Here is a 12,969-nt window from a genome sequence, read left to right on the forward strand (position 1 = left end):
CTGTGGCACACACAACCACATCCGTGCAAATATACACGTATACATACAGACACACCATACACACACACATACGCACAAAAGAGGTCAAGGACAGCCTTGGCTACATTGTCAATTTTAGGCTAGCTGGTACTACATGAGACCCTGCCTTTAAAAAAAAAAAAATTAAAGGTAGGGAAAATCTCAGAAGAAAACAAGAAACTAAGAGTGTCTTTAACCCCAACATGGATGGGGCGGGGGGAGGGCAGGGCAGAGGCAGAGGAATGTCTGAGTTCGAGGCCAGCCTGGTCTACAGAGTGAGTTCCAGGACAGCCAGTGCTAGACAGAGAAACCTTGTCTCAAAACAAAAACAAAAAGAAAACAAGAAACTACTTAGAACTAAGACAGTGAGGTCATCAGGAGATGAACCTGGAAGGACAAACTGAAAGAGGGCTCCGGGGAGGCAAAACCTTCAGTGCCCACCGCAGAACAGAAAACCCAAGGCTAATAACTAGTAGTTGGTAACAAAATAGGGAGGAGGGAAATCACAAAGGAAACAGATTCGTCAAGGATAAAACCAAGAGAGAATCTACGGAGCCACAGCTGGATCCTCGGAAAGACAGATATTGACAGATCTCTGGCAAGCGCACCCTATATGCGTGAGAAATGAACAAAGAAAAACCGCATAACACGGCTAGAGCGGATTCAAAACCAACCATCGCTCACATTTACAAGCTGGCATCACGCCCCGTTCGATTGCACAACGTCTGTTTACAGGTGAGATCGACTCCAGCGTCCTCTCTGCAGGCACCCCGCGTCTGTGCAGCAGTACTTCCCCGCCAGCCCCTCTGCCTGTTAGACACTCTCTTCCACGCCTGTGGTCAGGCTGTTTCCTGAGCTGGAAATGGCCTCTCGCTGCTGTTAAGATCCACTGCAGCCTCCTTAGGCTGTTCCTGACAACGTGCCTCCATCCATTCTGCCTTCCCCATTGCTAGGAGGACCATGGATAGCGACATGCTCACTTGAAGAAGTCCACAAGTGGGTGGGGCCGGGGATACCGCTCAGCTGGTCAAGTGCTCGCCGCTGTACAAACATGAGAAACTCAGATCCCTAGAACACATTAAAAATAAGTAAATAAATACGCAAATTAAATAAAGGTTATATGTGCATGCAGAGAGTTTGCTCTGCTCCCACCAAACACGTTTGCTCCTGCCCTCTTCCTGGCAGAGCGCCTCCTGGTGATGTCTGCAGCCCCCTAAGTTTGAGCACATTATCCCCACCATTGGTCCGCACTGGGCACCTCCATTCCTGTCTCCACTGAGGAACTGATCAACTGTCGGCTAAGAAGCCTCAAGGCCCACCTGTGCCAGGCAGACCTCTGAGCCCTTGGCTGGTCTAATCCTCACAGTCAATGACAGTGCATACAGTCATTTACAGATGACTAGGCAGAGAGAGGCACAGAGGATGGATTGGGGTGGGGGATGGGGGGTGGAGTCAGGCCTTGAAGCTATGCTGGGGAAGGAACATTCTTTTCCTTTAAAGTCGGTCTTGTGATGCCTGAAAGTCGCTATGGAGACCAGGCCAGTTTCTAACTTTCAGCAATCCTCCTGCCTTTACCTTTGCCTCTCAAGTGCTGGTATTCCAGGGACATGTGTCATCACACCTGGGAAAATAGTTATTTTATTTTATTTTATTTTATTTTATTTTGAGACAGGGTTTTTCTGTGTAACCCTAGCTGTCTAGGAACTCACTCTGTAGACCAGGCTAGACTCAAACTCAGAGATTAGCCTGCCTCTGCTCCTGAGTGCCAGCATACCCAGCTGCAAAATGGTTACTTTAATGTTGAAATAAAAATAAATCTCTAAGCCGGGTGGTCGTGGCACACGCCTTTAATCCCAGCACTTGGGAGGCAGAGGCAGGCGGATTTCTGAGTTTGAGGCTAGCCTGGTCTACAGAGTAAGTTCCAGGACAGTCAGAGAAACCCTGTCTCAAAAAACAAACAAACAAACAAAAAAATGGCATATAGCTCTAGGCATGGTGGCTTATGCCCATGATCTAATATTTCAAGGTTGAGACAGGAATTTCATGAACAGCCTGGGCTACGTAGTGATTTCCAGCCCAGCTCGGGCTATAATGACAGAACTTCTATGCAAACAACAATGACAACCTAAGAGAATGTCACACAGGGCAAGCTGACAAGCTGGCATAGCTGAATGGATGCTCTAAGCAGGCCTGTCCTTACATTTGCAAGTCTGCATCCTCCAACCACCCATTGTCCCCCTCTGTGTCAACGCAGTAGGGACATGTCCTCAGGTGACTCTCACAGCCACAGTCCCTACAGAGCGTTCCCAAGGTGGAAGTGAAAACTTAAGGGTTCTTCAGAAAGTCAATTGTGTTGGAGGGTGTCTTGCTGGGGTGAACACTTGAAGGAACGTTTGGCTGAAGCAGACACAGGTGCAAGGATGTTCTGCTAAAGCAAGCATGCGAAAGGACATGTGATGAAGGATTCTTCATAATGAAAGGCATGTATTGGTCCTCCCTACATTGCATAGTTGAGCTGCGCTTGTCAGGACTCCATAGAAAGAAACACACCAAAACAAAACAAAACAAACAACTTCTGGTGGTGTGCTGCAGTTTTCTTGCTGCTTCAGAGGACTCGGGCTGATTGGCAGAGCGATGTCAGCTGAGTCAGACTCCCGAGGAGAGACCTCTAGAGGACCCGTGATATCTGGAGGGAGGACTCAACAAACAGAAAAGCTTGGCTTGCTAGTAGAGCTAGCTAGCTGTGCAACGCTTGTTGGTCTCGCTTCTTGGCTGAGAGAGGCGAAGCCCAAGAACTTCTCCTGGTGTCCCTCCTGGTCCCTCCTGCTGACTCCTGCCTTTTGGGCTGAGGCCTGGCTGTCTCCGCTAGGTAGCGCCACCACTGCTATACCCAACTCTAGTGAGCTGCATCCGTGAAGTGTTGGGGAGTGGATGGGGCTGACCTGTGAGCTGAACTCCTGAGCTCCGGACAACGCAAATGAGATTTGCCCCAAAGAACCATTTATAAACATGTCCACTTCCCCAGTATCCTTTCTTTTCTACTACCTCTGGTGGGTGGTGGGTTAGACGGGAAGTTAAAGTGTTTAAGAACCGTCATTAAAAATAGGTTTGCAGGGCAGTTGTGGTGCACGCCTTTAACCCCAGCACTTGGGAGGCAGAGGCAGGTGGCTACACAGAGAAATCTTGTCTTGAAAAAACAAAAACAAAAAAAAAAAGTTTTTGAAAAAAGTTATAACAAGGTCAAAAGCAGAGAAGCATAGTGTGCTAATCTCATTTCCTTTGGAAACCAGAGTTAGACTTTGTTTTTGTTTGTTTTTGTTGTTGTTGTTTTGTTTTATGTTTTGTTTTTTTTGGGGGGGGGTGTTTCGAGACAGGGTTTCTCTGTATAGCCCTGGCTGTCCTGGAACTCACTCTGTAGACCAGGCTGGCCTCGAACTCACAGAGATCTCCCTGTCTCTGCCTCTCGAGTGCTATGGTTAAGGGAATGGACTGCCATGCCCAGGTAGACATTTAAATTATAATCAAAACATTGTGTGCTTGGCCATAGCTGATTTATGTGAAGCCTACCTTAGTTTCTTTTACTTTGTGGGCTCGGTTGGATTTTCCCAGAATGCTTCTTTCTTCCTGGCTCACAGCCACACTACCTACCCCACAGAGCCCTGTCTTTCCTGCTTTGTCCCGGAGCCCGTCTTGCCTACTGATGCCTGAAGCCAGTCTCTGATGGACAGGCCCCTCCTAAGATGAGATAAAGCTCCTTGCTATCCACCGTCTCCCACCCCCAGCCTGAAGCATGCTGGGGATCTGCTCAGTGTTCCAGTTTAGGGCAAAAGCTGACTGGGTGTGGGTGTTGGCTAGTGAGAAAGCAAGACTGTTCTGGCTGTCACTATTTATTCGTTTCTTGCTGTAGCAAGAATGTCACCATTACTGGCCTTTTTTCTATTTTTGTAGTGGGAATTGAACCCAGGGCCTCAAACATGCTAGGCTAGGCAAGCACCCTATACTGAATGATATCCTGAGTACTTTTTATGGGGGGGGGGGAGTATTTTGCCTCATAGGTTTCCATCCATCATGGCTCAGAAGACATGGTAAAACAGACCAGTTCATTACTGGTTTTTTGGTAGGATGAAGGCCGGCAGATTGATGGTGGAATGCTGTAAGGTGGAAGGAGGGGAAAGCTTCAGGTGTAACCAGGCCCAGCTGTTGGTGGCTAATGAGAAGGGACCACCTTGCATGATTGGTTTAGGTAGGGAGGCATACTTAGCTCACTCTGATTGGCTAGGGACAACAGGGAAGCTGTCAGTCAAGTCCTGGCCCCTGGGATAGATACTTACAGAAGTCACTGGCCAATTTCTTGGGTTCTCCTTAGAGATAGCAATCTGCCTCCCTGCAAGTATGACACACTCACAATTCTCTCTCTCTCTCTCTCTCTCTCTCTCTCTCTCTCACACACACACACACACACACACACACACACACACACACACACACACTTGGCTAGAGAGATAGCTCGGTGAGTTGGAGCACCCACTCCACAAGCACAGGGACCTGAGTTCCAATTCCCAGTAACTATGTAAACAGCCAGGCGTGGCTATGCACACTTTTGTAACCCCAGAGCTGGGGAGGGGAGGACAGAGACAGGAGCACTGCAGAAGCATGCTGGCTGCCAGCCTACCTCTGGGTTCAGTAAGAGGACTGAAGTACACAGTGGAAATAGAGTAGAATACCAGGTGTCCTCCTCTGACCTCTGAATGTGCACATATACCACATATGTGCACACACACCATGCATGTACACATATACCACATGTGTACACATACACCACACATGTGCACACACCACATGTGTGCACATACCACACATGTACACATACACCACACATGTACACACATACCACACATGTGCACACACACCACACATGTGCACACACACCACATGTGTACACACACACACCACACATGTGCACACACACCACATGTGTACACACACACACCACACATGTGCACACACACCACATGTGTACACACACCACACATGTGCACATACACCACACATGTACACACATACCACACATGTGCACACACACCACACATGTGCACACACACCACATGTGTGCACATACCACACATGTACACATACACCACACATGTACACACATACCACACATGTGCACACACACCACACATGTGCACACACACATGTGTACACACACACCACACATGTGCACACACACCACACGTGTACACACACCACACATGTGCACATACACCACACATGTACATACATACCACACATGTGCACACACACCATACATGTGCACATACAAGAAAACAGAGAAACAATGAAATGAAAGCACAAACCCAGTTACATACATTATTCTACTCAAAACTCCCTCTCCGCCCCCCCCAAAAAAATGCCAGGCAAAGGGGCACACACCTTTAATCCCCACCCTCAGAAGGCAGTCTCAGGTGGATCTGAGTTCGAGACCAGCCTGGTCTACAGAGTGAGTTCCAGGATAACCAAGGCTATACAGAGAAACCCTGTCTCAAAAACAATCAGACAGACAGACAGAAACCCTCTGAGTAAAGGCTCTTGTGTCCAGGTCACCCCCAAACCTGCCCCCTTTTAATCCCCCAGCACTAGTGATCAGCTCCTGGACCTCGTTTCTCAGGATCCTGCTGTTAAGGATTCTGCTCTGTGCCTAGGTTCATGCTGCCTAGGCACAGTGATCAACAGCAGCTCCACTTTCTCTCCCTGGACTGATGAGGGGTGGGACCTTTGAGTTTCCCCAGCAGAATGACTTTTTCTATCTTTTTTCTTTTTTCTTTTTTTTTTTCTTTTTTTTTTTTTTTTTTTTTTTTTTTTTTTTTTTTTTTTTTTTTTTTTTTTGAGGCAGGTCTCATGCAGCCCAGGCTGGCTTTGGAGTATGCTACAAGGAGCTTGGTGGGTCTGAGAAAAGAAGAGAGTTCAGAGTGGCTACCTTGACTAAAAGAGAGGGGTGGTCCCCTGAGTCTGGAAGGGAGGGAGGCTGGAGGATCAGCACAGCCGGGTTCCTCTCTTTGGGCGTATGATCCCCACACTCAGCTCTGTGTGAGGCAGCATTCTAACACTGTGGTTCTTGTACATTTGTCCTTCAGAGCTATTTGAAATCTGACAACGGTAGAACACAGGCAATAGCTATTCATAAATAAGGTCATCTTTAACTATGCTAAATGAACCAATCCTCCTGGATTTGTTTTCATAATACTGCGAGCCAGATCAATGAAACAAGACTTGAGAAGATCATGAGTGTTGCTAACTGGGTCACGATGAAACCCACCAGCCACGGGATCAACATAAAATGTCTAGAATGTGGCCTGGCCTCTAGTCCTGCCTGCTTCTCGTGCAGAGGCTGCCTGTCAGACACTGACCACAGGTGCTATGTCCTCCAACCTTCCCAGTGAGCAATTCCGACAGTGGCAGGCCCTGGAAGGAGTCAGCTGCCACCTGGGAAGGCCCATCCCAGGTGGGAGAGAGAAGAGGAACATCTGGGTGGCCTGGGATCAGAGTCCCAAGCTTTCCTGCAGCAGCCTCCAGACAGGTGAGCACGCACCAGGAGGCAAAGAACAAAGGCTACCTGCTCGAGGCTGTAGGGCAGATGTCAGGGTGACAAATCAAGGACGGCCTTCTTCCTTCTTCTGCTTCTAGCTCTGATGGTTCTCCACGACTGCAGACTGAATGGGTCTCCTCCAAAACCCACTTATTTATGGACTGCTGGGATCGATTAGTGGCCTAACGACCTGAGTTTGATCCCTGGTGCCCAGCTGCTGGTGGGAGGAGAGAAGCAACTCTTGAAAGTTGCCCTCTGACCCTTCCCCCACAGAGAGAGAGAGAGGGAGGAGAGGGAGAGGGGAAGGGGGAGAGGGAAAGGGAGAAGGGGAGGGGGAGGGGGAGAGAGGAGAAGGGGAGGGAAGAGAGAGAATAAACAAATGTAAAAAAATTAAAACGTGCTTATTTAGAGTGTGTGAGTGTGTGTGTGTGTGTAGATGGCACCCAGGGCCTCTCACATAATAAGCAAGTACTCTACCACTGAGCTATGTCCCTAGCCCCCTATAAAATTCATGTTAGAACCCTAGCCCCCCGCATGATGGTATAAGGAGTATCAGGAACTTTAGGAGGACTGAACTCAGAAGAGGTTACAAGGAGGGAGCACCAAGGATCAAGTTCGTGCCCTAACATGAAGAGGAAATGGGAGACTCCCTCCTTCCCACCCTCCAGGCTCTCTCCTCCACCTATGGAGGTCCAAAACGCCACTTGGGAGGCAGAGGCAGGTGGATTTCTGAGTTAAAGCCAGCCTGGTCTACAGAGTGAGTTCCAGGACAGCCAGGGCTACACAGAGAAACCCTGTCTCAGAAAAACAAACAAGCAGCCACCCTAACAGTTCTCACCACATACAAATCTGCCAGCACTTGATCTTCACCTTTCCCAACTCTGAAACCATGGGAAATGACTGTTTATTAGTCATTGCTACTAGTTAACTACCCCCTCCGTCTGGAGTCCGTCATTACAGCAGCTGAGCAGAGCAGACACCTGTGGTCCTAGCATCCTTGGCTTGTGGCAGCATCCCTGGTCCCTGCCTTCATCTTTCAGTGGCTTCAAGCCACCATGTCTGTCAAATCTCCCTCATATGACACGAGTCAGGCTTAACGACCACATGCCAATCCACTGTGCCATTGTCTGAGCCTTACTACAGTTGCAGAGATCCTATTTCTAAATCAGGTTACACTCTCAAGAGACAGACGGGGCAAGGGATGCTGACCAACCCAGAACCTTCATTTCCAGATGCATGCTCTTGGGCAAGATTCCTCAGACGACCTGAGCCCTAACCCCTACCTCCTCACCTACACTTATCCCTCACCCACTCCTACCCCCTCCACCACCCCTACCTCTTCATCCACCCCTACCCCCTCATCCACCTTTACACCTTCACCCACTCTACCCCATCATCAATCCCTACCTTCTCACTCACCCCTACCTCCTCATCCACCCCTACCTCCTCATCCACCCCTACCTCTCACCCACACCTACCTCCTTACCCACCCCTACCTCTCACCCACACCTACCTCCTCATCCACCCCTACCTCTCACCCACACCTACCTCCTCATCCACCCCTACCTCTCACCCACACCTACCTCCTCATCCACCCCCTACCTCCTCATCCACCCCTACCTGTCACCCATCCCTTCCTTCTCACACACCCCTACCCCTCCATCCACTGCCTCCCCCTTGAGCTTTCCTAGCAAACAAAGCTACTTGCTCAGAACAGCTTTCTCTTAGCTGTGGCTCTGCATATAGGCAGCCCCTCCCCCAGCCTTTGATAGTACTAAATTATTTTTATCAATTCATCCTGCGGTCCCAGCTTCAGAGATGATCAAATGCAGTTACCATCCCGCAGATATGCCTCTTCAGCCCGCTTCTCACTGCGAAGTACTTATCTTAAGAAAATCTAGGGAGAATCTGCATTTATCTGGAGAGTAATTGGAATACTCAGCCAGGCTCTCTCTACCAAATGGTTCTGCTTGTCCCCGCAGGGCCTGCCTGACTTTCATCGCTACACAATGGAAGGAGGCTTGGGGCAGAGGAAGGCCACTGGTTCTGTGTGCAGTTTGTACTACCTGAGGTCGGACACTGCCCCAATGGACACTCGGTGCTGAAGCCGCTCATCCAGGCGCTCTCAGATTCCCCGGGAGACACTGACCTCTTCCACACCTTCAATCCCAGGCAGAGGCAGACTGATCTCTGAGTTCGTGGCCAGCCTGGTCTACATAGAGAGTTTTAGGCTAGCCAAGGGTACATAGAGAGACTGTGTGTGTGTGTGTGTGTGTGTGTGTGTGTGTGTGTGAGAGAGAGAGAGAGAGAGAGAGAGAGAGAGAGACAGAGACAGAGACAGAGACAGAGACAGAGAGACAGAGAGACAGAGAGAGACAGAGACAGAAGACAGAGTGAGAGCACACACATATACTACTGGCTCTTACTTGAAACTGCGCTGGGGACATTCTCTGTTCTAGAAAGACAATGAAGTACATTAGCAATGTCTTGTTTCCTTTTGCTCTGCCAAGCAAAAGCATGGAGACCTCTGGGGAATTCACTTGACAAGCTAAGAACAGGAGGTCGGCTCTACACTGTTACCACAAGTGCGCTGTTCCCGTGGCTCCTGCGCCTGGGGAGGCGTGGCTATGTGGAACTGTGTGCTGGGGTTCTCGCCGGTGAGAGTGTGGGAGACGGTGAGAGTGGGAGCGGGCGGTGTGGAAGACGGTGAGAGTGGGAGCGGGCGGTGTGCGAGACGGTGAGAGTGGGAGCGGGCGGTGTGGGAGACGGCACAGTGGTTGCAGGCAGTGACTTCCTCCCCTCTCCCTACTGTGGTTGTGTCTGTTAGTTCCTTTGACGCAGACACCCTCAAGAGGATGGTGTGACTGCAAGGCCTGGTGAGCCTGTCCCTTCTCCTAGCTGGCCTTCAGTCTCTCCTGCTTCCTTGTCACACGGCTCAGGTGTCTTCAGGAGTGTGAAGGGCTAATTCGGCTTCCAGCACTATGACCCTGAGGGAGCACCCGGCTCTCAAGGCTCTCACAGCTTTAAAGATTTCCCACGAAGACTAACAAGATGGCTCAGATGGTAAAAGTGCCTGCTGTGCAAACCTGACAGTCTGAGTTTGAAGCCCAGAACCCACGGTGGAGGGAGTTACTGACTCCCAGAAGTTATCCTCTGATTTCCATGTGTGCTCTCTCCCTCCCCCCTCTCACACACACCCTTTTAAACAGTCCTTTTATATACTTTGTCTAAGTCCTGCTTCGGTGGTAGGAACTGGCCTTTCTCCTCTCACAGGAGCTCAGCTGCTCCAAGTCCCCCTCACTGTTGTCAATGGGCTGGGCTTAAATGTTTATTTTAGGAAAAAAAAAAAAAAAGGAAGGAGGGCTGGTGAGATGTCTCAGTGGTCAAGAGCACAGACTGCTGTTCCATAGGTTCTGAATTCAAATCCCAGCCATCATATGGTGGCTCACAACCATCTGTAATGAGATCTGATGCCCTCTTCTGGTGTGTCTGAAGACAGCTACAGTGTACTTAGATATAATAATAAATAAATCTTTAGGCCGGAGGGAGCAGGGCTGACTGGAGCGAGTGGGGTCTACCAGAGCAAGCAGAGGTCCTGAATTCAAATTCCCAGCAACCACATGATGGCTCACAACCATCAGTACAGCTACAGTGTACTCATATACAATAAAATAAATAAATAAATAAATAAATCTTTAAAAAAGAAAAAGAAAAGGAGCTGGGCATTGGTAGCACAGGCCTTTAATTCCCGCATAGAGAAGGCAGAGGGAGGTGAAGCGCTTGTGAGTTTGAGGCCAGCCTGGTCTACAGAGTGAGTTCCAGAATAGCCAGGACTACATAGAGAAACCCTGTTTTGAAAAAAAGAAAAGAAAAAGATGGGCTGGAGTGATGGCTCGATGGTTAAGAGCACTAACTGCTCTTCCAGAGATCCTGAGTTCAAATCCCAGCAAACACATGGTGGCTCACAACCATCTGTAATGAGATCTGATGCCCTCTTCTGGTGTGTCTGAAGACAGCTACAGTGGTATACTCATATAAATAAAAGTAAGTAAATAAAGAAAAAAGAAAAAGGTGGGGAAAGAAAAAGAAAAAAAAAAGAAAAACAAAAGGGCGCAGGCAGTGGTGAAGGCAGAGGCAGATGGATCTCGATGAGTCTGAGGCCAGCCTGCTCTACAGAGTGAGTTCCAGGACAGCCAGGGCTACATAGAAAAATCCTGCTTCAAGAAAAACAAAACAAACAAGTGATGAAAATTATCTCTTTACAACTTACTTTTTAAAATGATTTATTTATAGCTGGGAGGTGGTGGCTAAGCCTTTAATCCCAGCACTTGGGAGGCAGAGGCAGGTGGACTTCTGAGTTCGAGGCCAACCTGGTCTACAGAGTGAGTTCCAGGATAGCCAAGGCTACACAGAGAAACCCTGTCTCGAAAAACCAAAAACAAACAAAAAAAGAGATTTATTTATTTTATGTATATGAGTACACAGTAGCTATACAGATGGTTATGTGCCATCATGTGGTTGCTGAGAATTGAATTCAGGACCTGTGCTCACTCCAGTCGGCCCCACTCACTCCAGCCCAAAGATTTATTTATAATTATATCTAAGTACACTACTGTAGTTGTCTTCAGACACACCAGAAGAGGGCGTCAGACTGCTTTATGGATGGTTGTGAGCCACCATGTGGTTGCTGGGATTTGAACTCAGGACCTTCGGAAGAGCAGTCAGTGCTCTTAACCGCTGAGCCATCTCTCTAGCCCCTACAATTTACTTTTTAAAAAGATTTATTTATTTTGTGTATATGAATGAGTACACTGGTAATGTCTTTAGACACACCAGAAGAGGGCATCAGATTCCATTACAGATGGTTGTGAGCCACCATGTGGTTGCTGGAAATTGAACTCAGGTCCTCTGGAAGAGCTGTCAATACTCTTAACCTCTGAGCCATCTCTCCAGCCCCTAAAAGAATTATTTTTAATTATGTGTATGTATGTGGTTATGGATATGTATGCAGATGCCTGCAGAGGCCAGAAGAGGGCACTGGAGAGCCTCTGTCTGGAGTTACTGGCTGTTGAGAGGTGCCTAACGTGGGTGCTAGCATTGAACTGGAACCCTGTTCACAAGCAAAAGACACTCTTAATTGCTGAGCCATCTGTCTCCAACAGCTTTACACTTTAGTCTTTTTTGGTTTTGGTTTTTCGAGACAGGGTTTCTCTGTATAGTCCTGGCTGTCCTGGAATTCACTCTGTAGACCAGGCTGGCCTTGAACTCAGAAATCTGCCTGCCTCTGCCTCCCAAGTGCTGGGATTAAAGGTGTGTGCCACCACCGCCCGGCTAACAATGAATTCTTAATTAGAAATAAAAGCAACTGGACCTTTTTATTTCTTTCACAGGTGCTGAATGCAATCCCAGTGCTTCTACACATCCCTGGGCTGCCTGGTAAAGCTTTTCCCAAGCTGAAGGCGTGTGCCACCACTGCCTGGCTACATTTTAGTCTTTAGTATATTATTTTAAAATTATGTGTGTGTGTGTCTGTGTTGGTCAATATGCACACACATGCAGATGCTGGACAGAGGAGGGCATCAGGTCTCCTGGAGCTGCAGTTACAGAGGTTCTGATCCACTGTGTGGGTTCTGGGAACTAAACCCAGGTCCTCTACAAGAGCAGGGAGTGCTCTTAATCATCTAACCATCTCTCCAGCCGCTGATTTTAGAAAACAATTTAAAAGGAGGACTTAAGGGCTTTGGTTCCATTGTTTAGGGGACAGAAAGTCTTTTCCTGACACAGGAGCCTGGGAGCACACAGGTCTGTGGACTAGGGTTCGTCAAGCCTGAGAAGGGGTGTCAGTGGGAGTGTCGTAAGAGTTGTTAGACACGTGGATGGGTTCAGGGTGAGGCTGAAGCCAGCAATCGAGCCACGGGAGTTACTGGGCATTGGTGCTGATCACAGCTACAAGAAAGCACTTCTTCTAAAGGAAGGGTAACACTTTAAAGTTAATTCTGGTTAACTTAGAAATTTTGATATCACCCTCAAAACAATGTAGCAAAGATCTCCACTAGGAGTGCCCAGAAAATCCACCTCTTTCCTCTGCCTGACGCTGCTGAGGTCACACTCGTGAGGCCTGTCCTCTGCAGCCACCAAGCACCATGTCACCTCTCAGCTGCTGGCTGCTCTTGGCAGCAGCTCCTCTCCCAGTGCCAAAGACATCAAGAAGATACTAGACAGGGTGGGCATCGAGGTGGGCGATGACCAGCTCAGCAAGGTTGTCAGTGAGCTGAATGGAAAAGACATTCTCCCAGGGTGTTGGCAAGCTCACCAGTGTGCCAGTAGGTGGGGCTGTAGCTGTTTCTACTGCCCCTGTCTCTGCA

The sequence above is a fragment of the Mastomys coucha genome, unplaced genomic scaffold (genome assembly GCF_008632895.1).
Source record: "Mastomys coucha isolate ucsf_1 unplaced genomic scaffold, UCSF_Mcou_1 pScaffold11, whole genome shotgun sequence".
NCBI classification, from domain to species: Eukaryota; Metazoa; Chordata; class Mammalia; order Rodentia; family Muridae; genus Mastomys; species Mastomys coucha.